At 35.3% G+C, this 26,219-nt stretch overlaps 1 protein-coding gene across 8 annotated transcripts in view; it reads left to right on the top strand.

Annotated features, from left to right (window-relative positions):
• The window catches only part of KCNC2 (potassium voltage-gated channel subfamily C member 2), a 187,511-nt gene that overhangs the window by 139,395 nt on the left and 21,897 nt on the right, over positions 1–26,219 (top strand). The window lies entirely within an intron of this gene.

The following is a 26,219-nucleotide window of genomic DNA, read 5'->3' as shown; positions in this document are numbered from 1 at the left end:
ACAGGAAGGCTATAGAATTAGGGAAAATGGATGGGGTGCCTGGGTGGCTCAGTGGGTTAAAGCCTCTGCTTTCGACTCAGGTCATGATCCCAGAGTCCTGGGATTGAGCCCCATATCAGGCTCTCTGCTCAGTGGGGAGCCTGCTTCCCTTCCTCTCTCCCTGCCTGCCTCTCTGCCTACTTGTGATCTCTGGTTCTCAAATAAATAAATAAAATCTTAAGAAAAAAAAGAATTAGAGAAAATGGAAAGATTCTGAAAGTTTCCAGTTTTACCCAATGCTAGCATATACAGTTTCCAGGAAACTGCCACGAGGAGATTAGGAAACCATAATTAGACCCACCAATCTCTGTTGATTAATGTATGTAAATTTTTTTCTAAGCGGATCCCTGTGCTCTGTGCTGTGTTCTGCCATCATGGATGCGGTGGTCACATAAAAACTCAACCACTATCTGAGAAGGAGATTCTGGTGTAGGCATGGCATGTGCTGTGTGCACCAGAGAGGGAGAGAGCACTCCGTGATGGGCACACTGCTTGAGGTGCAGAAAGAGGTGTGTGAGAGGGGCCAGGGAAGGTTTCATTGCAGAACTTTACAACATTCCTTGAAGAATAAATGGATGTTGAAAATGGATCTGTTAACGCCTCGTTTAATAGGATTCTAGCCTGGTACGGCATTTCCATTATGGAGATGTTACATATATTCAATAAGACCTGATTTTTGTTGTAAAGCTAAATCGCTAATGTTAGATTGAACTCTGTGTTCTCTTTCTGCGTGGCTAACTCTTTTGAACTAAGAGACAACTTGAGCAGTTTCTTAGGTTTTCCTTTTCTTCTCTATTATCACTACAAGTGAGGCTCACGTGTGATCATGAATACACATAATTCACTCTCTCACATTTCGAAACAAAGTGGTTTCTAATCTTAACTCTCAGTATACAAATGGGCCAAAGAAAGGGTTATTTCCAAGTACATCTGCTTCAGCCTTTGCTAATTATTTAATTATTTTTCTATGCATTTGTGATTTCAAAAATTACTTTCAATGAAATTCCCAAGTTATTTGAGAAGAACAATTCATTGTCAACAGAACCGATCATGAGGTTGACAAAGAAATAAGAAGAACAAAGACAATATATTCTGAAGTTCAAGAGAGAGAAATTTATGTAAAATTAAACCAGGTGGAAGTAAGTCTTAACTGAAATGCTGCAGTCATAGATCCAGACTCCTTCTCCTGCAGTCACTGCCAAATCTAGCATCTCTTTTATTCCTCCTTATTCTCACTGTTGATGAAATGTGGAAGGGCTCAGAAACAAGAACAGGAAAACACATTATGCCTAACTCCTCCTTTCCAACGGACTGAATCCATAAAGGAAATGCTATGAACCACAGACAGATGTTATATATTTTTCTTCTATCTCTAAAATGCTTAAAAAAAAGTCTTTTCTTAAAAGTTCTTATTTAAATTCCAGTTAGTTAACATACAGTGTAAAACAGCTTCAGGTGTGCAATATTGTGGTTCAGCACTTTCATACATTAGCTGGTGCTCATCACAAGTGCATTCTTTAATCCCCCATCACCTATTTTTCCCACACCCCCACCCACCTCCCTTCTGGTAACCATCAGTTTGTTCTCTAGAGTTAAGAGTCTGTTTTTTGGTTTGCCTCTCTTTCTCTTTTTTCCCCCTTTGCTCATTTGTTTTGTTTCTTAATTTCTACATGTGAGTGAGATCATATGGTATTTGTCTTTCTCTGACTGACTTATTTCACTTAGTTTAATACTCTCTAGCTCCATCCATGTCATTGCAAATAACATCATTTCATTCCATTATATATGTCTTTCATATATATATATACCACATCTTCTTTACCCGTTCATCAGTCTGTGGACACTTGGGCTCCTTCCATAATTTAGCTGTTGTAGAAAATGTTGCTATAAACATTGGGGTTCATGTATCCCTTTGAATTAATAGTTTTGTGTTCCCCATAGGGTTTCTCTGAAAACTACAGGAGTTGACACATGTACAGAATTTAGAACAATGCTGGTTTTGTAGTAAGGCTTCTCAATAAGTATTGACTTTTATGATAGTGAAGACCAAGCATCCTGAAGGAAATTTCTATTATAATGCGACAGCTCTTTCTGTATTCTCTCTACTCCTGTATCACATTGTCTTAAAAGTCGTTACAATTATAAAAGATAGGACTATGTGAAAATATTGAACTGAATGTTCCAACACATGAATTTGAGCAAAATACACATTCATACTGTTGTATCCCAACAACCTGAGTTAAAATGCAGTACCATCCCCCTAGGCTCGCTCTCCCAGTACTACTGGCCTTCTGTCCCCTTGAAGGAACACACCCAACATTCTCCAGTCTTCATTCAGACTAGTTTCTCCTGGCACTTATTCACAGTTTATGGTTTCTTTTTTTGGACCAATCTCCTTAATGAATATTATCTATGAGACACCTAAGATGGGCCGAATGTATTATCTTTTTTTATTTTATTAACATATAATGTATTATTTGCTTTAGGGGTACAGGTCTGTGAATCATCAGTCTTACACAAGTCATAGCACTCACCACAGAACATACCCTCCCCAATAGCTACCCTATCCCTCGCCCCAGCACCCAGTGACCCTGTTTATTTCCTGAGATTAAGAGTCTCTTATGGTTGTATTATCTTTTTTTAAAGTTATTCACACAAAAATGGAAGTGTAAAAGTAACCACACAGCATGAAAACAAGTGACAGAAAAAATACAGAGAGAGCTTGAGTCCTGAGGTAGAAAGAGGGACGTCATAATAATTATAATTAAGGATTTCTTCTTACAATTCAGACAGTAACTGAATATGCAACATTTAGTCTTTTTCCAACATCAGGCTCCTACTGGGATGCATGTATGCTATATATTTCTGCTTCTAAATGTGCAACTGTCCCTCCTCCTTTCCTGTCAGAGTTACCAAAGGAAATGGGGGTTCAGCTTATTTGCTGCTTTTTTTGTATTTTTGTATAATATACTTTAGCAGTTTTAACCTATCACTACTTAGATATCCTAACAAAGAACATTACCCATTGAATGTGTCCTAAATTACCAAAAAATCTCTTCTAAGATTCTAATAGTGACTGTGTTTATTTTTTATTTTTTAATTTCTTTTCTGTGTACCAGAATTCATTATTTATGCACCACACCCAGTGCTCCATGCAATATGTGCCCTCCATAGTATCTACCACCAGGCTCATCCAACTTCCCACCCCCCGCCCCTTCAAAACCCTCAGATTGTTTTTCAGAGTCCGTAGTCTCTCATGGTTCATCTCCCCCTCCAATTTCCCTCAACTCCCTTCTCCTCTCCATCTCCCCATGTCCTCCATGTTATTTCTTATGCTCCACAATAAGTGAAACCATATGATAATTGACTCTCTTGCTTGACTTATTTCATTCAGCATGATCTCTTCCAGTCCCATCCATGTTGATACAAAAGTTGGGTATTCATCCTTTCTGATGGAGGCATAATACTCCATAGTGTATATGGACCACATCTTCCTTATCCATTCATCCATTGAAGGGCATCTTGGTTCTTTCTACAGTTTAGCAACCGTGGCCATTGTTCCTATGAACATTGGGTTACAGATGGCCCTTCTTTCCACTACATCAATATCTTTGGGGTAAATACCCAGTAGTGCAATTGCAGGGTCATAGGGAAGCTCTGTTTTTAATTTCTTAAGGAATCTCCACACTGTTCTCCAAATTGGCTGCACCAACTTGCATTCCCACCAACAGTGTAAGAGGGTTCCCCTTTCTCCACATCCTCTCCAACACACATTGTTTCCTGTCTTGCTAATTTTGGCCTTCTAACTGGTGTAAGGTGGTATCTCAGTATGGTTTTATTTTGAATCTCCCTGATGGCTAGTGATGATGAACATTTTTTCATGTGTCTGATAGCCATTTGTATGTCTTCATTGGAGAAGTGTCTGTTCGTGTCTTCTGCCCATTTTTTGACATAATTATCTGTTTTTTGTGTGTTAAGTTTGAGAAGTTCTTTATAGATCCTGACTATCAACCTTTTGTCTGTACTGTCATTTGCAAATATCTTCTCCCATTCTGTGGGTTGCCTCTTTGTTTTGTTGACTGTTTCCTTTCCTGTGCAGAAGCTTTTGATCTTGATGAAGTCCCAAAAGTTCATTTTCACTTTTGTTTCCCTTGCCTTGGGAGACATATCTTGAAAGAAGTTGCTGTGACTGTGTTTATTTTAAGATTGTTGACAGATGCATAGTTACAAATTAAGGTATATCTTGGAATGCTTTAGAAGAGAGGAAATTTTTGTCCTTTATAGTTATCATGGACTGAACAAAAAAAGAACAAATGAGTGATGCCAAGAAGTTGATTTGCATCAGGAGCCTTACCTTGTTTTCTCAATTATAGTTACTAGGAACCTTGGAATATCCCATTAGGAAATAAACTTAAATTTGCTCAGACAACATGTTATAAGATATTACCAAAATGACCATGTGTGGAAAGTAATTATTATATGAGTCATTCAGATCCATAAAAACAAGCATTTATTAAGTCTTAGAAAATTACTGATTTTAATGGGATTTACTATATAGAAAATATATGGACATATCAGATAAAGGACTAGTATCCAGAATCTATAAAGAACTTAGCAAACTCAACACCCAAAGAACAAATAATCCAATTGAGAAATGGGCAGAGGACATGAACAGATATTTCTGCAAAGAAGACATCCAGATGGCCAACAGACACATGAAAAAGTGCTCCATATCACTCGGCATCAGGGAAATACAAATCAAAACCACAATGCGATATCACCTCACACCAGTCAGAATGGCTAAAATCAACAAGTCAGGAAATGACAGATGCTGGCGAGGATGCGGAGAAAGGAGAACCCTCCTACACTGTTGGTGGGAATGCAAGCTGGTGCAGCCACTCTGGAAAACAGCATGGAGGTTCCTCAAAATGTTGAAAATAGAACTGCCCTATGACCCAGCAATTGCACTATTGGGTATTTACCCTAAAGATACAAATGTAGTGATCCAAAGGGACACATGCACCCGAATGTTTATAGCAGCAATGTCCACAATAGCCAAACTATGGAAAGAACCTAGATGTCCATCAACAGATGAATGGATCAAGAAGATGTGGTATATATACACAATGGAATCCTATGCAGCCATCAAAAGAAATGAAATCTTGCCATTTGCGACAACATGGATGGAACTAGAGCGTATCATGCTTAGCGAAATAAGTCAAGCGGAGAAGGACAACTATCATATGATCTCCCTGATATGAGGAAGTGGTGATGCAACATGGGGGCTTAAGTGGGTAGGAGAAGAATAAATGAAACAAGATGGGATTGGGAGGGAGACAAACCATAAGTGACTCTTAATCTCACAAAACAAACTGAGGGTTGCCGGGGGGAGGGGGTTTGGGAGAAGGGGGTGGGATTATGGACATTGGGGAGGGTATGTGTTTTGGTGAGTGCTGTGAAGTGTGTAAACCTGGTGATTCACAGACCTGTACCCCTGGGGATAAAAATATATGTTTATAAAAAATTGAAAAAATCATTAAAAAAAATAATAAATAAATAAATAAATGTAAAAAAAAAAAAAAAAAGAAAATATATGGTTGCATTTTTGTTTAAATGATGATGCCAAAATTGATTTTTCCCCCCAGCAAATGGGACTAACTCTAACAATAACATCGTGTATTAGTGATATAATGAATCTCTTATTAAAAGTTGATGAAACTAAAATTTTATAAACTGATATATGTTTTTCCCATTGACTATATTAAGTTAGAAATATTTCCAAACACAAAATACCTTATCCTTAAGCTTTATTAAAACCTAATTAATAATGCTTACAATATATTTTACAGGTAGAGAAGTAGATACATTCAACTGGAAAATAAGATATTAAAACAAACAAAGCAAGTCAACAACTTCCGTGCTGAAAATACAGTAATGTGCTTCGGAGTTATTAAGATGAGTGAGGATCAGGCATCTCACATTCTAGAGGTTAATCATAACATAAACAAAAAATCTTATTGACAATACCTAAATATTACCATTATTATACAGAAGGGTAAACTAATTGAAAAACTCTGAGCATATAAAGAGGCTTTGGCACTATTCTAGAACTCTGTATCAAGAAAAAATTCTGACATCAGTTATCCATTGTGATATTCTTAAGTCTTCTAGGTAGGCAGGAGCCAAATTGTTTATATATATATATATTAGGCCTTAGTATGGCATGTCCATCTAAAATCTTTTTAAACCAGTAATTTGATCATTAAGAAATTGCCATTGTTTTTATAGTTGGAGTAGATCATTTGCAAATGTGAAATTGAAAGGCTATCTTTGTTAAGACAGGTTTAAATAGGAAGTAATTTATTTATTCAAGTCCATTCTAAAGGAGGCTTATAGAAAGATATTGAAAAAAAACTGTACTTTGCCTTATTGAGGAGCTAACATGAGTATTGGTATACAGTTTCTTTTATCTGGAGCATAAATATATGTATAATTGCATTTATTTTCTAAAACCATAAAGTCAGAAGTTTCAACATTTAGTTTAGAAATTAACAATACAATCATAGCTGTCATCTGCCTTCCATGCAGCCCGAACAGATTCAAGACTTGGTTCCATGATTTTCTTTTACAGAGACTTCCCCCATTTCCTTTTCAGTCCTCAGATTAGGAGGTTTGCATGCTGTAGTAGCACTTTTGTGTTTTGCTCTCCTGAGAAGTTGTTTAATGTTTGAAGATACTCAACTTTTCTCCAAAGAGATTAAGGAGATTATACAGATCCTGAAGGGTTGCTTTCTTTTAAAGGGATAATGGGATGAAGAATCATTAACATCTCTTGACTGGAGCAAAGTAAGCCACCAATGTTAGTTTAGCATGGTGGGAGTTGGGGAAATGAATAAAGTAAGACTAAAAACACACAAAAAAATATGACATGTGGCTATTTCATATTTTAATAGGGTTCTGAGGTATAGATCTGATTCTGTCACTCCCCTGCATGGATCTTCAGTATTGTTTTGGGATTAAGGTTCAAAATTCATAGATTAGCATTCAGATTCCTTAAATGATCTCTTTTTGTCTAATTTTTCTAGACTCATATTCTTCTACTCTTCCATATGAAACTTTCATCCAACAGTACACCCCGTCTTGCTGTTTAACATTTCTATCCTTTCTACTTTTCCTTGATCCAGGAACATCCTTCCCTCCTTTAGTAATTTGGAATTTGATTCAACAGGGACCATCACTGTCCTCCTGAGTGAGCTATGCTTCTTTCTGGGCTTCTGTAGGCACACTTTTTCTCTAACACAACACTCATTACATCATTACACTAAGTATCAATTTACCCATCTCTCTTGTTTAGCCCCAGTTTAGCATTTAAATCTCTTTGAGGGTAGGGGATATATAAAAACATCTTGTTAGTGTTAATAGTTCATGCCTAATGTTTGGAACATGATGGGTGTATAATTAATATTTAGTAAATGAATAAAATCTGATCAAAGCTCAGTTCTTAGTTCTTAAACTCATAAGGGTTTGAGCTTGAGTTTGAACTTGAAAGTGGTCTCTAAGTTTAAACTTTAAAGTGGTGTCTAAGATCATATCCAAATTCAGAATGAGTTTAAACTTGAAAGTGGAGTCTAAGATCATATAAAAATTCAGAATTACACATAAGACCCAAGAGACCAGAACTTCAGTGACAGACCTGAACCAAAATTATAAATAAAGCTGAAACTCTAAGGGTTAAACTGCAGTTATTGCCTTGAGGCAACTTAATTGGATGCTAAATTTTCATAAGGGCAAGGAAAGTGGAATTGATCAAGTAGGAAAAGCTTCATAAAGATTTGGATCTCAGCCCCTCCTGCCTCCTGCCTCCCTTTGTTGGCTCAAATCTGCTTATGGAGATTCCTCTACACTTTCCACTCTGGGAATGGGCCACTGATGAATTTTGCACAATTTCGACATTAACTTTACCCAAACAGCAAAAAATATTCGTGAGCCAGCCTTGGTTAGATTCTCTTTCCCAGCTTGCTGATTTCCTGCCTCATTCCTCATATAACTAATATTGTAATCGATTACTTTCTTTCTTATTTCAATAGATTATTACAACAATCCTAAACCCAAACTGCCATTTTAAACTCTGAATCTTTTTTTTTTTTTTTTTAAAGATTTTATTTATTTATTTGAGAGAGATACAATGAAAGAGAGCATGAGCGAGGAGAAGGTCAGAGAGAGAAGCAGACTCCCTCTGGAGCTGGGAGCCTGATGCAGGACTCAATCCTGGGACTCCAGGATCATGACCTAAGCTGAAGGCAGTCGTCCAACCAACTGAGCCACCCAGGCATCCCTGAATCCATTTTTTTTTTTTATGATTATTTTCTCTGACACCCTCTTTCCTCTCAATATGCTTACGATTTCAGAGGCAGACAACTTGAAGAACTATAGCAGATAATTGACGATCCTTTGCTACTACATGTGAAACTGACACAGGAAGAGGTCCATTATCCAGAATATTTAGGAAGAACTTCAGTACAAAGTAACAACTTTAGCAAGGTTAGGTATATCTAGTATATTTGGATTCATTGAGTAAAAAAAAAAATCGTAATTTGAGAGACATAGCAGTATCTTAAGAATAATTACTACCTAGATATATGGTAGCCCATAAATTTATATGCTCTCTAGAATTTCAAATAATTTCTATGGTTTATTCAATAAAGACATTAGAAAATCAGCTATCTGTACTTTGGGGGTTTTATATTCTTTCTCCTCTAAACTGATATCTTAATTACACGTAGTTTAGACGAATAATTCACACTCTCCAAATTTAGGTGCAACCTTGCTAATTGTGCAGAGTATTTTAAGCAAGGAAACAAAGAAAATGCTCAAATAAGATCATCTGTTTCTATCAGAAACAATATAATATTGCAACTATAGAGAGAAAGTCTTTATTAAATATGTTGACATGCCTCTGTTCTTTCTTATGTTTACTTTTCTGAAAACCTTACCTACCTAAAGAAGAAGCACAAAATTACAAAGAAAATGAGTCCAGAGTTGGCACAGAGATATTGTTTTAAGTTTTGACAGCCTTCTAAATGTATTTCCTACTTATAATCAAAAGTTCTTGTCAGCAGAACTTAACCATCCAAGAACTTATTTTAGAATTATGTTTATTTTTAAAATAACAGTATTATTATTATTATTGCTATATGGTGACATTTATTTCAGAGTGGCTTAGAGAGCCATGCAAACTCATATGCTTAGATTGAGTAGTCTAAGAAATGGCAGTAGCTCTTTTTGATGATAGACTGTCAGGTCTGCACAGATAAACAACATGTGCAGAATTATGAAACAAGGGAATGAGCTTTATAATTCTCTGTTCAGTTGCTGCTATTTATTTGATACTCATTTTTCTATGACATATATAGACATTTTTATAACAAAGGATGTATTTCTATACCTTTGAATGGGCACCATTCTGCCCACTTCATTGGAAACTATCTTATTGAGAGATTTTAAATCCCATAATAGTCTGAAAGTTATACTTATTTGGCAATTTTGAAAGATTGTGTCTTAAAATCATGTCAGATCAAAGCCATTTCAAGATCTTTAGTTCAAAAACTTTACTGAGGGGCACCTGGGTGGCTCAGTGGGTTAAGCCGCTGCCTTCGGCTCGGGTCATGATCGCAGGGTCCTGGGATCGAGCCCCACATCGGGCTCTCTGCTCAGCAGGGAGCCTGCTTCCTCCTCTCTCTCTGCCTGCTTCTGATCTCTCTTCTGTCAAATAAATAAATAAAATCTTTAAAAAAAAAAAAAAAAAAAAAAAAAACTTTACTGATGTAGCATTAAAGGCCTGATTTAAACTGACAAGAGAAAGACAATTGCAAGTTAAAGTTGTCATCCCCAGGCACTTCCAGACAAATTTCAGAGAAATTTTTGAGTTGTATAGAAGAATTCCTGAAAAGCTAACCATAAGATGACTTTTTGTATATAGGAATTAACTGATTTTTCTATTGATTTTCCCTTCAAAATATCCCAACATTTCTGATCTCTGTGTTTCCCAGATGTTCTCTCTTATCAAGACTTCAGCTGAGGGGCGCCTGGGTAGCTCAGTGGGTTAAGCCTCTGCCTTTGGCTCAGGTCATGATCTCAGGGTCCTGGGATGGAGGCCCGCATCAAGCAAGCAGGGAGCCTGCTTCTCCCCCCCCCGCCCCGTCCCTGCCCCATCCCCTCTCTCTCTCTGCCTGCCTCTCTGCCTACTTGTCATCTCTGTCTGTCAAATAAATAAATAAAATCTTAAAAAAAAAAAAAAAAACCTTCAGCTGAATAGAAAGTTTAAGCATCTGTAATGCACGTATTTAAATAACAGAACTTCCTGAAGGACCTCAGATATATTTTTGAAGTATCATTTTTTTTTTGTAATTACAGAAGAATGAATTCCTTTTCTTTTACCATCATATCTTTTGATTTCCTTAAACATCGGTTTGAATTATCTATGTTGGATCTACTTGCCACTGATTAGCATCATTTAAAATCTTTTAGAATGAATCAAATTAGATTATCACATTTGTCTTCCAACAATGTTCACAAATGTCAAGGTCACTTTAATTCTTCTCCTTTTAGATGACATGATCTTTAGTAACAGCTATGAACAAAGGTTAGGCAACAAAGACTCAGCAGAAAGACAAAGAGAACTGTATGTAACTTCACAATCAGCTCCATGACCTATTAATTTTATATCACGAAAGTTACATATATCACATTAACATTACATTAAAGAATACAGTTAGTTGAGCTTTCACACCAAGACATTTATATAAACAGAATTTCTCTGTCTGGCCTTCTAATATCCAACACCTTAACTAACTCACGTTTGGAGAGTTAATTGTTCTTCATGATGGTAGCCCTGAGGAATTATTCTGAAGTTTCTGCTGAATAACAAAAGAGTTGTATTGGGAAAGATACAATTTTAGTAAGAAGAATTGTTCACTGTTTATGCTTCTTTGGAAACTTAAGTGATATGCACAACACATGGAATAATTCTCAAGAGGAATAAGTGATGAACCAAACCAGTGAAGATAACAAAGAATGGGTTGGGTTTCCTTCTGAATTATTTATATGGAAAAAAAGATAAATTTATGAAGAAAATGTGTACCAATATGATAAACAATGAATTTTGGAACACTGAAAAAATATTAAATTGAATTAAAAAAAATTTTTAGGATACTTCTTTATTTCTAACCCTGATATGTCTAAGAAGGGGAGTTCCTTATCAGTAAGTGTGTGGGGCTGTGAGGTAGGTTTTACAGGTTGTGCCCTATACATTGGCTCCTGTCCTCAAGTGCAGGTGGGGGATCTGAATCTCCTCTCTCAGTCCCACAATCCACAAGACCTGGTGAGACATGGGAACATTTTTACAAATTAGTCCACCCAGAGCAAATGTTTATTTAAATTGCTTCCAGGATGCTTCTTATACTAGAAGAGACCCCAGCATTATACACTGCCTTTTACATAGATACCATAGTTTGGAGGATCAAATAGTAACTACATAAAGAGTTTTATTATCTCTCTCGTTAAGGTGGGGCACAGATACAGCTGGGCTAAATTGCCAAGAGTTGACACAGATAGTAAGTGGTGAAGATATGATTCAATTCTTGTCCAGTAAACTTTACTTTCTACTATAGCATGATAAGGTAAATAGCCACAGGGAAACAATGAGAAAGATGAAAATTTAAAAATTAGCAAAATAAATATAAGAATTAATATGAAAAATATGTCTGTTGCTAAGAAAATGGACAATTAATTTTAAAACATGCATTTTTAATATGTAATTTTCTGCCTTTGCATGTATATGTCCTCTGGGTATATTTAGTGCCTTAGTCTGAAACAAACTAATTTTTTGAGATATTTGTACCCTTCATTTATTTCCCACAAATGCTGTTTTAATCACATTTACAATTTATAAAGTTATTTTCTTTTAAATTAAATTAGTACATATATATATCTGATAAAGGGTGCATATAAATCAAACGTCTTATAAGTGCATTTACATTTATATATTATTTTATAGAATGAACTTAAGAAAATATATAAAGATTTTTTTTAAAAGATCTATTTGTGAATATCCCACCTTGAGGACTGAGATGAAACCGCATTGTAGGTATCAGATTGTGTGAATTTTCCTCTGAAAATATTTAATTCTCCTTGAAGAACTAGTCTTTGCAATTTTTAATATTATAGAGTTAAAGAATGACAATCTTTTGCCTAAAAATGTATCATAAAAATATTCTTGTACTAAGCAAAATATTTTTATTTATTAATATTTTATTGGTTCAGTACCTTTTCTTAAGTTAATTCATACAGTTTAGCTAATGATTATTAAAAGCTACATTTCTAAGCAGGAGTGGAGGAGCCGGAGAGAGAAATCTTCCACCTCTCATGAAATTCGTTACAGGGATGTCAGTTATATGCTGCTTGCTGTTTTGATGGATAATAGGGCTACTGAACTTGAATTCACAGCCTCAGAAATTGACCTCCTGAGATCCAGCCTTGTTCTCCTGGGTCTCCCTGAATAGGAAAGACGTAGGCAGTATAGATGAGGCATGGAGAAGGTATTAACTCCTTATCAGCTTGAAGGTTTATTTATCCCCGAAGTTTGTACATTTAAATCTGCAAAAAGCTTCTACCCAGAGGCTGGAGGTGTGGGAGGGCATGCTTTCCTTTTCTTGATATATCCAGTAAAGGGAATTCTCTTCCTCCTTTTTAAGTGTTTAGTAATAAGGAATGATTAGTTGAGCCCAGTTATGCTTAGATGGGAAGAACTGAAATAGTACCTCTGTAAACCACTGAAATTTGCTTATGGTTCTCATTGTGCAACTCCCAAACTGTATAATGAAATCTTAGGCCACGTGGTCATTCAGTGGAAATGATATACTAAGCGTGAAATGAAAATTGTTTAATTTATAGACTGTATACAACTGAAGCTATATTTTAATTTTTTTTGACATGTTTCAGTGGTTCTTTAATTTGAATTGCCTGTTAATAAAATTTTCCAGGTAAGTGTGTTTCCTCCTGTATATTCACGTTCTTTCTACTAATGTCTTTCCTTTTGCCTAGGAATATACTTAAAGAAGAGCAAAACCAAGCAAAAACCAATAGACCTTCCTTTAACTGTTGTTTTCTTCAGGACTTTGCTTCGAATTTCTCTCTCAGGGTATGGGGAGTTGTGTGAAAGGCAGGTGGCCCTTCTTTACTCCACCCATCATTCCTAAACCTGTTAAAAGTTGCTTCTGGGCTCAACCCTCCATGAAAGAATTCTCATTCTGACGTTAGATTACTTCCCATTATCCAAGTCCAAACACCAATGTTAAGTACTTTTAGATTTCTCCCTGATCTTTGTAATATCAAATACACTCTACTTTCCCAAACTTTTCTTTTCTTTTTTTTTTTTTCCTTCTTTGGTTTTTGGAAATCAAATGTTTCAGTACAAATACAAGCTTTTTTGTCGGTAGTTAATTCCTATAGAAATAAGGCACACTTAATTTGTCTGTATGACTTCACCTCTTATCATTTCTAACTTCTGCATATTATTAACCTGATTAAATAATTCTCTTTAAAAAAAAAATTATTTTAGAGAGAGGATGGGGAGGGAGGAAGTGGGAGAGAGAAACCCAAGCAGATTTCATGCTGAATACAGAACCTGACTGGGGACTTGGGACTTAATCTCATGATCCTGAGATCAGACCTGAGCCGAAACCAAGAGGTGATGGTCAAGGGACTGCACCACCCAGGCGCCCCCACTCATTAAATAATCCTTAACAAAATATATCCACAAATGCCCGTTTTACCTCGGAATATATCTGGAACCTGTTTTCTTTCTCCATCCTGATGGCTTTAACCTATGCCCTCATCTTCATCTTCTCATCTCCACCCCTATTTAGTCATTTCTTCTAGAAGTCCTTCTTTCCCATTAATCAACCTTCATAAAATTAAAACATACATCATTGCCATGCTTAAAACATCCCTGGGATACCTGTGGTGAACAGAGAATGACACAGTGGTAATTATGGCATCTAAAGTCACTCCCAATTTAAATCCAATTCATCACCCATCATTTAGTCTATAAGCAACACATCCTCACTTCCAAACCATGGTCTACCTCTCCAGGTGTGCAGACTTTGCCAAACTTTACACCAGACTCACTAGAATATTTTAAAACTCTGCATTTTACATTTACTTTTCCTTTCCTGGAAAGTCATTTTTCCACCTCATTCACTTATGAGGTAAATCCATGATCATTACATTGAATCCAGTTTATTTTAGTTCAGCGGAAGTATTATTGGGGTCCCACTATAGCACAAGAATGTATAGAATAAATTATTTTTATTCTATGCATGAGAGCATATAGAATAAATTATCTTATTCTATATGCCTGAGAACATATAGAATAAGTTATTTTCTCTGCTGTAAAAGAGTTTATAGTTTGTCACAAGTGGAGCAGGGAGCATGTGAGAGACACTGACAAAAAGATAGTATGGGAACCCAAGAAGGGGCAAGCTACTGCTCTTGAACACATTCTCCATATGATGATTTTTCAGATCTTTATATACTAAGAACAGATAAATTAAATGTGGAATATATTTTCAGTTCTGCCTTAGTAGGTTTGGGATATGATTCTTCTAACAAAACTAGCCATGCAGAAGAGTCACATAAGTCTTTCTAAAGGGATAAGTTGAATTCAAAGCTCCTTTTAGTGAGAACTTTCCATAGCCTCTGAAAAAAATTCATGTTTTCTGTCCCTGCATTCCCATAGGATTCTGTTTATATTTGTCATGTTTGCTGGTCTATCATAGATCTTACATATTTTAGTTATTCAGGAAGTATTAGTGGAATATAAAGAATTTCTTGAATAGGATTTAATATACTATAATGTTTTTTTTTAATTTATCTGCTTACTTGTTGTGAAAGTTTAAACAGAACTAATATAAATATCTCAGTGGGTTAGAAACTTTGCCACAAACTATCTAGGTGACTATACACATGTGACCCAACTTCGTAGGCTCTTTTGTCATCCATAAATTGCAGAGATTAGACAAAATAATGTTAAAGATTTTTACAGGTCTAACATTCCCTTTTCTATTCATTTGTAATAGATAAAATTGGAATACATTTATTTTGTGTATTTAAGATAATAACATCATTTTTAAGCCACATCATGTTAAATTTGAAAATCTTTATCTATTTGCAATTAATTAGCAAAAATAAGAATACATAGATCAAATCCAGGTTCCAAAGATACTGGATTTATTAAAATTAACATTCTAATTTCATTTATTAAATGGTAAGAGGAGAAAGAACACATGGCTTAAATTCAGGTCCATATAATATAACTCTATCATAGTAATCAAGTGTTATTAATTTTAGTAAAATTAATTAAAGTGAAGTAAGTTATTTGATTTGGTTATTATCCAAATCTTTCATTTTATATGCAAATGAATTGTTTCAGCTGAGTAGCAATTATAGCCCAAAGGCTTAAATTATCTAAGAAATTTTAATTTATTCATAGGTTGTGACATCCATATAATCCAAATTTATAAGTGATTTTGTGCTATTTTTTTTTAAAAAAAGCTTACTATTACTTCCAATGGTATGAGGAACACATTGTAGTTCAAGCTTTGTTTTTATAGGAAATACTAATCTTCACTGTATTAGAATTTAAATTTACAACAAAATTTTGTAACAGAACTTAATGATGCAGAGAACAAATTTTATTGTGACATTTTATACGTTGACTAACCATAAAAAATAGTGCCAAACAAATGTTGAAGAAATCAAAAAATAATAAGGAGGGCTGAAATGAAAATAATAGTACCATATGGGGCAACTGGGTGGCTCAGTGGGTTAAAGCCTCTGCCTTCTGCTCAGGTCATGATCCCAGGGTTCTGGGATCAAGCGCCTGCTCAGCGGGGAGCCTCCTTCCTCCTCTCTCTCTGCCTACCTCTCTGCCTACCTGTGATCTTTGTCTGTCAAATAAATAAATAAAATCTTAAAAAAAAAAAAGAAAATTCAGTATAATAAATTTAGATCTTCTTGAATTATTCTTATATTTCTATAAATGAAGAATAAGACCTTACTTTTAATAGATATTTGATATCAAGTACTTCAAGGTAAGGTTTTGATATATTTCATATTTTCTTGGTTGGTGCAAATGGGATTGTAGCAAATTGAAGACATGAATGTAATTTTACTTAAGAAAGTAAAGGAACACCTGATTATATCAGATGCTTTTTTGAACTTTTATGAAATTTTACAGAAAAACTAATAATTGGTCATATAAATATTTATATTTTAATTATAAAATTTATAACAACTGTAAATATTTAACTCTAGGTAAAAGTCAGATGTTCATCAATTTCAAAAGTGTTGTTAGAATTAGATCAAATAGGACTTCACCTGAGGCACCCCAATATGTTGAATTACTACATTCTCACTGCTCTTGGGGTCTTTTGAAAAAACTGAACAAATAGTTGACCGTTACTGTTTGAATACCCACTAGGGAGTCGTTGAATTCCTGTGGTTAAGTCTTTTACTACCATTAAAATTATTTTTCAAAGATTAGTAATTACATTTAATAATAATTTAATTTTGTATTTCTGTTTTTGTCATCTAAATGTGAGCTTATAAGGAAATCACATTAATGAATAAAAATTATTAGATGCTCAAATTAAAATGCATTTCATTGGCATTGGTTTCTCTTCCCCACCTATCTAGTTGACTATGTTATTGGAGCAAATACACTTAACAATTTAAAAAAATTTATTTAATTTTTATATAATACTTGTTTATGCTATGCCACTCCACCATACAGTGGAGTGTATACACAATCTAAATAACATACACAAAATATTTTCACCTAAAGACATGTATTAGTGGGGAGTTAAGTCCACAACTTAACTCTAAATTCTGATTTAAAGAAAAATTAATTTGGTCTTTTTACTACAATTGCACTGAATACTTAATATACTTCTTAATCAGCAGAATTTAGTGCACTAAGGCTTTTTTCCCCTGGAAGTGAAATGTTATAATTAATTCAAGAAAAATTGGGACATCTTATAAAAATAGTCATATCCATAACATAAAGGTGCATCATGAAAGACAAAAGGTATAATGGGGCAGTGATGTTGTCCATCCAATATTTGGCCTTTTTTGGCTTTAGAATCTTTGAAAATCTAATAAGAGATTGCATTTTACAACATCTTAGAGTAGTGTAGTAATGGAAGAGAGGAATAAGGGAACTAATGAAAGGCATTTTGAAATAGAATTTAATAGTGATTAAGCAACATATGTATCGTTTTGCTTCTTAGTGTTTATCTATCTGGAAATCAGTTTTAGAAACAATGAAAATTAAACAATGAGTTTTGGAACACTGAAAATAAATGAAATGAAATGAAATGAAATGAAATAAAATAAAATAAAATGGAAAAAAAATTTCAATCTGGACGGGAAGATTTATTTGTTTTTGCTTTGTTTTGTTTTGTTTTGTATTCCACTTTTAGTCTAAAAAAATCATTTTAGGCACTTACAGTTTAAGAAATCACTTTTTGTAACACCAAGAAGGTGAAAATTATCTAATCTCTTGTTGTAAAGTTTCCACATTAATCCAAATCATCATGAATCATTTGTTGGAGAAAAATCATAAATGATTGTGATAATTAACATATTGGCAAGCTAAGGAAGTACTGGCATACTTGACCGGTCTTGCCGTAGCATTTTATTTTTCTCATCTGCTTCTCACCTGCCTAGACATGTTCATCATAAACCGTGGAAGGACATGTTCTGTCCATATGCATGTTCTGCTGCCAATATGTATAATAAGAAACTTAAGGATAGGGGCCGTTTTATTGAATTTACCACCTGTATTTTCAGTGATTCTGTATTGAATGAAGTATTTCAGGTGATTTAGTGCATGAGATGATAACCCACTGCCTATTCAGCTCTGCTTCCGCTCCCACCCTTAGCCTATAGCTAACACACACCTATCACAGTCCTCCCCTTGTTCTTGGTGTTGAAGGTCATTGTTGCACACAGAAAATTGCCCTTCTGGGATTTGAGGAGCAGATGGGTCCTCTGGAAAGGCTAATAATTTGGCACCCATTTGAACCAGCTTTCTTAATAGAGGATTTGAACACTTAATGACTTCTAATTTCCAACTTCTCCTAACACTCACTCAACATGCAGTTTTCTCCATCTCATTGTACGGCCTGTAGTTTTTTTCTTGCTCGTGGACTAAGACCTCAGTATTCCTCAGGTATCCATCCTAAATCTAACACTGTCTCCTTCCTTTCAGATCTCCTTCTCCACTCTATGTCCTGCCCCCTCCGCCCCCACCTCCTAACACCTATCTTCTTTTTCTCTGCCTGCAACAGCCTGGGCCATGATGCTCTTCTCTTCTTTCACCGGGGGCCAAGAAACCCACAATCTGTTTTTACTGAATTAGCTAATTCAGTGCTATGGACTGGATTATGTCTCCCCATCATCTCCCAAGCTCATATGTTGAGGTCCCTAACTGCCAGTGTGACTGCATCAGAAGAAAGGACCTTTGCAGAGGTCATTAGAGTTAAATGAGGCCCTAGGGGTGAGGCCCTACTCCAAAAGGACTGGTTCCTTACGAGAAGAGGAAGATGCACTAGAAATGAACACACGTTGAACAAAGGCCGTTTGACAATACAGAAAGAAGGAAACTATCTGCAAGCCAGGAAGATAGGTTGTACGAAAACACCCTGCTGGCACCTTGCTCTTGGACTTCCAGCTTACAGGACTGTGAGAAAATAAATGCTTATTTTTTGTTTATGTCACTTAGCCTGTGATACTCTGTTAGGGCAGTTTGAACTGACCAACAGATTCAGATTATGGTTCACTTTCCTGTCAGTTCTTCACGTCCTTGTCTAAGGGAAAACTAACTTTTCCTGAGATTGCTTTCGATCAGTGGTGCCTCCTTTTGGCATTTCTTGAAAATAAGTCCTTTTCATTTTCCTCTCTGCTGCTGTGTTCATACTACTGTTCAGAAGCTTTCTTCAGTGAAGGTAATTTGTCTCTATAGGCTATGCTTTTCAATAATTTCTTCTCATTGAAAATACCCACAGAATTTCAGAATCTCCTGCAATCTTTCGTGTTAGCATTAGACTTTTTCATGTAAACATTTTTTAGATGCTATTCTCTCTGGTGACATCCATACAAACTCACAATTCTTAAATTTACTCATTTGCTCAATCCTTTCATTCCACTTTACCACATATCACAATAGTCATGGAGTTCTTTTAGGTCAAGGTCCTGCATTCTGGACAAAGGAAGACAGTGGTGGTTTCAAAATACTTTCCTGTTTCTTGGTATTCCTCCATTCAAGAGGTGGAGTTTAATCTCTTGCTTTTGGAACCTGGGCTAGCCTTAGTGATTTGTTTCTAACATAGAATATGAAGAGAATGATAGTATATAAAATAACTTCTGAGACTAAGTCATAAAAGGCATGATATTTTCTTCCTTGTTTTCTCTTACTCTCTTGAATCCCTCATTCTGGGAAGGGCAGCTGATGTGTTACAATGTTGTAAAGAAACTCAAGGAGCCCCATGCGAGGCCCACATTGTAAGAAACTGAGGCCTTCTCTCAAGAGACCGTAGGGATTAAGGTCTCCTATCAATAGCCTGGGAGGGAGCTACCTTGGATGCAGATCTGCCAGTCCTGGTTAAACATTCAGAAGACCACAGCTGCTGGCCAGAATTTTAACTGTGATCTCATCAGAGGCCATGAGCCAGACCTATCCAGATCCACCCTGACCAATAGGAAATTGGGATAATAAGTATTTGTTGTTTTAATTTGCTAAGTTTTGGGGTGATACTTATGTAGCAACAGATAAGTATAGCTAAGTCCAGAAGTATGGGGACAAGAGAATTAATTAGAAGACTGTGGCAATTTCTCAACATGAAGATTGTTACCTGTCCTCTGGTCAGTTGGGGAATTAGACACTGAAGTGAGGAGGGAAAGGAAAGCACCAAGATGACTTCTCAGTTTTGACTTGAATAACAGTGTTGCATTTACTGAGATAAAGAAGATGAGGAGAAGAACAGATCTGAGAGGAAAGAAATTAAAACAAAACAAAACAAAACAAAAAACAATTGGTGAACTTATTTGACATCATGTCTTGTGACAATTATAAGATAGCAATTGATCGATCAAGAAAGCAGTCTAGAGCTCAGTGAGGTTAGGGCTGGAGTTAAAAATTTGGAATCATAAGCTAATGTATCTAGGTTTTTTTTTTTTTTTTTTTTTAAAGATTTTATTTGAGAGAAAGAGAGCATGTATGTGTGGGAGTGGGGATGAAGGGGCAGAGGGAGGAGAAGCAGACTCCCCACCAGGCAGTGAACCTGATGCAGGACCCTAGGATCATGACCCAAGCTGAAGGCAGATGCTTAACTGACCAGGCCACTCAAGCTCCCCAGTGTACCTAGGTTTTAATAATTGGACCATATTAGGTCACCTAGAAATAGAAAGGGGTCTGAAGTCAAGTTCTATGGCACTCTGATATTTGGAGGTCAGGTGGAAAAGAGGACCTAGCAAAGGAAGTGGAAACTTATTATCCAGAGAAGTGGGAAGAAAATAAGAACATGGTATCCTGGAAGTGGTTTAGTCAGAGTGTCTCAAAGGGAGACAACCTTTAGTGAATTCAGGGCATACTACTTTTTAAGAAAAAAACATCCAGTATCCAATGGAATTGGCAACAGGTTTGCAAATGATGACTTCCTGAAGAACTACCTGCACTCCCTCTAGAAAAATGAATGGAAGGCAGAATAAGGTAGATTTGAGGGCTGTCTTTCTGATTGAATGGACTACATTTTACCTTTATTTGAGACACTAATTTTCTTAACAGAAATACAGAGTACACCTTTTTTTACACAAGAACTTGTCTTGGTTTCTCTAGAATCTCACAGCAGAGGCCCTTCAACTTAATAATTGGACAAGAAATATTTATTGAATTGAGTTACAGACCTTGAACAGCCCATAAAGAAATTGAAGGACAGAAAAAGCCAAACTCTAGGGCATTTTTCAAAAGTCCTGTGAAGGGTTATAACTGTTTGAAAAGGACTTTGAGGTATAGAGGTTCCTTTTCCAGTCCTGGTTCTTTAAAATCTTACCCTACCTAGAGGAATTTTCCCATTTATAAAATCAAAAGCAAGGCCTATTGGATGTGCAAAACCTTTTCAATGGTAGTTGGTATCTGATTTGCTTAACATTCCTAAAACTTGTGCCTTATTCAAATAAACGAAAAAAACCCAAAATGACAAAGCAGAAGAAAGTAAAACAAAGTTTAAAATTCTGGCTGTTGCCAAATTGCTGAAGTTTTTAGAAGAAATGAGATAAAAAATAGAACACGAATGAAACCTTAAAATACAGTCCAGTTATTTCTTCTCAGTTAACTAAGAGCTTTCAGCACATGGTTTAAAACACATGTTTTACCTTTAAGAATGGAACTACTCAAGTTGTGGGTGTCATTCTAGAGAATGATTTACTGACTGCAATTTTAAGATTCTGCATGCAGAAAAGAGACACTTTAGGTTTCCTTCTAAGTCAGCACTGTGCAAGCTCAAGAGAACATTAAATGTAGTATTTTCTAGCTCTATTAAATATTCAGAAGCTTTCCTTCTGTTGTCTCTATATCAAGGACAAGTCTGTAAACCTTGCTCTGAAAGCACTGAGATGAGCTAAATGATCTATGAAAACAACCATTTCTTTCTTTAGCTAGAAAATTTTAAAAAATTTTAAAAAGTATGTCAAGGAGGAGAAAGAACACAGGTCACAATTGACCATTCATGCAGATTTTAGAATTTTTTAAAGATACTTTAGCCCAAAATATATAGTTAGCTTTGTCCAAACAAAGAGCACACAACTGCTTTCTAGTTTGACACCCTTTTGTTTAGTTATATTTGCCGGTGTAGTAGAATCAGACTTTGGTTATTACACCATTTATTTTTAAGGACCTTGAAAAGTACTATATATAAAGTTTCACAAGCCAAATTAGGAATAAAGCTCAGAAATTTTAGTTTCCTGGCTTTATTACTTTTACTATTGATGTCCAAAGTTTAGCATTCATGTATGTGTATTTATAGGAATATTGTAATATTTATTTATAGGAATATTGTAGTATTTATTTTTTAATATTTGTGCTCAGTAGAGCTGAAGATTGCTGTTTAAAAAAAAGATAAGCTCATATACAATATATGCTACAAAACAACTTTGACCTTAGTTTCTATGCCTCAGTTTGCTTTACTATAAAATGGGATATTAGAATCTAGTATGCAATGTTTGTAGGATTAAATGAGATGAAAATTATTTTTTTAGATTAGATTTGCTTGCTGAATATTACCTCTCAGTATTATTTTTTGATTTTGATTTTTATTATTTTTAGTTGCTACTTTTTAAAAGGCAAAGGCAATTTTGCTCCTGCCATATTAAAACTATTATTAATTTTTCTATTATTATTTATTAATGCTTTAGAACTGTTATCAATGTCATGGTCATGAACTTCTTACTTTCCTGATGCCTCTTAGGATAACAGATACAGAATTATATTTTGAAGGTAGAACTAGGTAAAAACAATACAAAATAATCATATAGTTACCATAGATTGCTGATTTGTTATGAATTGAAAATGTTAGGTGAGCAGGTTTTATATTTTCTGAAATTAGTGCATTTTACTTATTCTTAAAGTAGAGCCTAACTTTTTTAAAATTTGTAATGGTCTCTGTGAACAAAAGTGACTTAACCCCTTGAGAATGCAGTAACGTGTATGTGTGTGCCTCATGTGCATGTGTGTGTGTTTACTTGCCACTCACACTTCTCAGCACCCACTAGTTTCTTAATCCCTTGAAATCCAGGTTATTTCCTATTTCTTTACTGAAACCAGTTCATCAGAGAAAACTAATGTTGGCTTATCTCATCCAGTAGACCTTTATCCATTTTTGCCTTCTTTGAACTCTGCCGAAATTGACATTGTTAACCCCCCTTGTTTGAAGCCTTGCTTTCTTTTTTATCTCTCACACTGCCCTGCTCTTGTCACTCAAACTGACAGTCAGTTCCGTCATTAGTCTTCCTTTATACTTTTCTTCATATTCTGTTTGTTGTTTTCATAAGTCTTCTTAAAAATCCATTTGGAGGAAGCAAATGAGTGCAAATAAGTGAAACAAAATTGAGTTAAACCTTACTTTTGGTGTGGCCATAGTCTTTGTTATTACTTCTTGTCAATATTACTAACTACTAACTTAATGTCATTGACATAAAATGCAAATAAAAATTCCTGCTTATGTCACAAGCTTATGCTTTTACAAAAGGAGCAGAAAATAAAATATTACAGAAATGAGATAAGTACTATCATAGAGATATGAGCAGGAAACCTAACAAGAAAGTGCTTAATTTTGCTTCAGATTTCAGGAATTTCAAAGACCAACTGATTTCTGAGTCGAGTCTTAAATACTAAGTAGTTCTTTGCTAGCCATACCAAAAAAAAAAAAAAAAAAAAAAAGTGCATTTGGTAAAAGAACTCCATGAGGATGAGAGCTTCTGGCACAGCAGGCAAGATGGTGATATTCACAGTAGAAAGGTATGTAAGGTCCACATAAAGAAATTTCTTGAATGACATATTAAGAACATTATGTATCCTGTGTTGGGAGCCACTAAACTATTTTAAGGAGTTGAGTGACCTAATCACACTTGTTCCCTTGAGGGAGTACTTATTCTTAGTAATCCAGGAAAAGCTAAGTAAAAGCAAAATAAAAGTTAGGCCACCTGCACTGGAAATGTAGAGAAGAAAGAAAAATGCTAGAGATATTTCAAGTCTGGGAATCTAGAGGATTCAGTCATACAACAGATGAAGGTGTTGGGGAAGAAAACAAAAAAGGAATCTAAGTACCAAGCTGATTAACTGATAGATGATGGTTCAGAATAAAAGAAACACAGAATAGCAAGATCAGATTTGAATGATATGTTGGGCAAGTAGAGTTTGAAGTGTCTTTTAAACCTTCACTCATAAAATGTATGATAGTCACTGTAATAGTTAATTTTACGTGTCCACTTGCCTGGGCTAACAGATGCCCACATAGCTGGTAAACATTTCTGAATGTGTCTGTGAGGGTGTTTCCAGAAGAGATTAGCATTTAAGTGAATAGACTGAGTGAAGAAGATCCCCTCACCAGTGGGTTTCATCTGATCCATCAAGGACCCAAATAGAACAAAAAGATAGAGGGCGGGCGAATTTGCTCTCTCTGCTTCAGTGGGGATATCCATCTTCTCCTGACTTTGAACATTGGAGCTCCTGGTTCTTGGGTCACCAGACTCAGATTGGGACTTAACACCATTGGCTACTCTGGTTCTGAGGTCTTCAAACCTGGACCAGTACTACACCACTGGTTTTCCTAAGCTTTCATCAGGCAGACAGCAGATGGTGGGACTTCTGAACATCTGTAATCACGTAAGCCAATTCCTCATAATAAATCTCTTTCTATGTACTTATATATATCCCATTGGCTCTGTTTCTCTGGAGAACCCAGACTAATAGAGTTATTATTTTGATTGTCATTATATTATTTTCTATTTAATTGAGACCGAAGAACTTTGTGGACTTGGAGGAATTATGATAAATCACACACAATTAAGGTATAAGCTGGAGACTGACATTTAAGCTATCACTGTTTCATTGATGGCAGTTGGAATCATGGAAGTAGATGAGATAACTAAATTTCAAGAGATAATAGTATTGAAGCAGTTGGTGCAGATGTTCTGATTATTCCAGATTTCTATAACTACTAAAAATTCCTTAGGTTAGTGTTCATTTCATTCATGAAAATTTTTAAATTATTAACATAATAAATGCATGTTTTTATTTATTTCCTTTGTGATCTAATAAAGCAGCTGATTGTATTGAAGATTGCCTTGGGGACCTTGTGATCTTTGTATAGAGTTACTGGTGGGCCCTATTAATATTTACAGAAGGACTAGGAAATACTTATTTTCCTGGATTAGGACATAACCCAGTGATGTGAGCAAACATACTTTTAATGAAAATAGTTTTCTTAATTGAGGTATAATTGGCATACAATATCCTATTACTTTCAGGTATACATAATAGTGATTTGATATTTGTACATTGTGAAATGATCCCTGCAATAAGTCTGGTTGCAGTCTGTCACCATATTGTTATTACAAAATCATTGACAAAAAAAAAAAAAAAAATCATTGACTATATACCCTAGGTTGTACCTCTCCAAGACAGAAAAATAAATTTTTAAAAAGAATAAAATTTATTTTTAAGAAGAAAAAGGAAAAAAAGTAGAAAAAAGTAAGAAAAAAAGAGGAAAAGTAAAGTGAGAAAAGTAGCATTATTTTACTTTTTTGCTGATCTTTTTCATGACCGATGTAATAGAAAGTGGGCTAGATTTTCATGTCTTCTTGGTGCATTTAATCTGTTGTAATACCACATCATGTAGCCTCTGGAAAACTTTCCTATAAAATGGTAAGACAAAGAGAATGAAAAAAGAAAAAAGTACTTTAATATGATTTCAAACTAATTTTGACTTTCTAGACCCAAGAAAAGGGTTTCTGGACCCCTGGAAGTTCCCAGGTCACACTCTGATAGCTGTTGATATAGTTCAGTTGCTTAAGCAAACAACATTAAGGTTGACATTATCAGATTTCCAATTGCAGAGCCAATCAGTCCTTCCCCAATTACCCAGGGACTTTTGTACTGTGGAATATAGAAAATTTGACTCTTGGAAGAATCTGCAACTCTTTGTAAGAGCACCCAAATTTTCAGGCAGAAGAAGAACTGAGGTCTCTAATATCCTCTCTCCACATGGGCATAGCTGCTAAAGTAGACTATGGTGGACTGGAGGTGTTCTGACCCAGGCTTCGTAGCAAGGAAGAACAAATATCCACCAAACAAAATGATCTTGAGGAAAAAGGAAAGCTTACTAAAGCTCTAATTTGAATATATAGATGTGGGGAAGGAGGAGGTAAGGCCCTCTCCATTGGAGATATGGCTGGTCTTGGAAGACTCTCAGGCCTTGGCCATCTGTGTATGTGTTTATGTTTTAGAAAGGATTACTGAGCAAGCAGATATGGAAAAAGAGAATGGTAACATTTGATACTGGAGC

This window comes from Mustela lutreola, chromosome 8 (assembly GCF_030435805.1).
Source record: "Mustela lutreola isolate mMusLut2 chromosome 8, mMusLut2.pri, whole genome shotgun sequence".
NCBI classification, from domain to species: Eukaryota; Metazoa; Chordata; class Mammalia; order Carnivora; family Mustelidae; genus Mustela; species Mustela lutreola.
Note: the sequence above shows the minus strand (reverse complement) of the source record. Positions and strands in the feature narration are given on the sequence as shown.